The sequence below is a fragment of the Trachurus japonicus genome, chromosome 9 (assembly GCF_045865225.1).
Source record: "Trachurus japonicus isolate A0001 chromosome 9, Traja_1.0".
Classification (NCBI taxonomy): domain Eukaryota; kingdom Metazoa; phylum Chordata; class Actinopteri; order Carangiformes; family Carangidae; genus Trachurus; species Trachurus japonicus.
The window spans coordinates 26,740,329-26,741,751 of NC_140915.1; positions in this window are offsets into that span (position 1 = coordinate 26,740,329).

The window sequence follows — 1,423 nt, forward strand, 5'->3', positions numbered from 1 at the left end:
CTCAATTGGCTGATGTACCCCTTGGTCAACATGCTCTCTTACTTTTCAATCTTGTGCCCTTTTCATTTTCTTTTAAGGAGGCAGATGTGCAATTTTTTTTTTTTTCAGATGCTGTCATCAAACTGTGCAAAAAGGAAATATGGCAAAATGAACAACAAAAATCTTTAAAACAAAATGCGAAAACCTCTAAGATGCCACTTGTCCTGCTGCTAACATCTTAATTTGGCTTATAAATGCCCCTCATATGGCTCATGTGCAGGCCAAGTAAAAATGAACATATGTTTATGTGATATTAGCTGGAAACTGGAGCACAGTTGTTCCTCTGAGCATGTTTTGTCGTCTCTGAAAACCAAGTCTACCAACAACAGACATTAGCAGACATTTGTTATCCTCCCTGGTGATGGTCTGCCAGGCCTGTACAGCATAGTTGGCTAGTCAAGCATTTGACTATAAAAAAAACTTTCTCGCTTGCCTTGTCTGCATGTTTGGCATCATTGTCCTGTTACACTGGCCTAAAATTAGGCAACTATGTATGCAAATGAGAACAGCCCCACATGTTCTCCCAAAGCAAGTTAAAGACCTTAAACATACCAAACAAGAGCCTGCATCGTTTTAATATTTTCTGACTGTAGTATCATATTGAGTATCTGTGCCAGTCTATGAAACAGGATGCAGTGGCCAATAAGATAAATTCAAATTAAATAGCCTACTCAATGTAGCTAGAATTAACAGACAGACTTTCTGTCACAAAGCCAGAGTTATATTCTGTCTTCGGGAGAGTGTCAGCGTTAATTAACAACTCCTAGGCCTACTGGACCATATGCATATTTCATTCAGTCAGAAGCAGAAGCAATGAATGAACATTAGGCTGGGAAGACTGTGTGATGTCGATCCAGCAGACCAGCAAACTTTACGAATACCACATGCAAGACAATCCTTGGTTTGCAGCAGGATGGGAAGTAAATCAGGCTGTGGTCAGAAAGAAAGAGTGCAAATTATGTAATCCAATAGGCTAATCAGCTTTTTTCAGCTCCTGTATTCTTTTCAGGGTGTAGGCTACCATATGCATAAAGGTGACTTGTTCATGGTTGGCAGTTTCAAAAACAACCAACGGCTTCCCAATTTACTGAATATAGGAGAATACATGGATATGCAAATAGTGCAAACAGATTATGCAGAAATCTGGTTTGCACAAAGATCTATGTGATGCTTGTATGAAAGACTATGCTGCATGTCTACCAGTTGCACCTACTCTCATAAAAAACAAAAACAATAGGGGGACTGTACATTCAGCAATGGGGAAACTATCATCTTTAATTCATCCTAAAATCAATTAGCACACGATACAAGCCCCCTTCCTCGGAGCACTGATCGAAGATGTCATGGATTGAGTCGGTGCTACTACTGCGCTCTGTGTTCACTT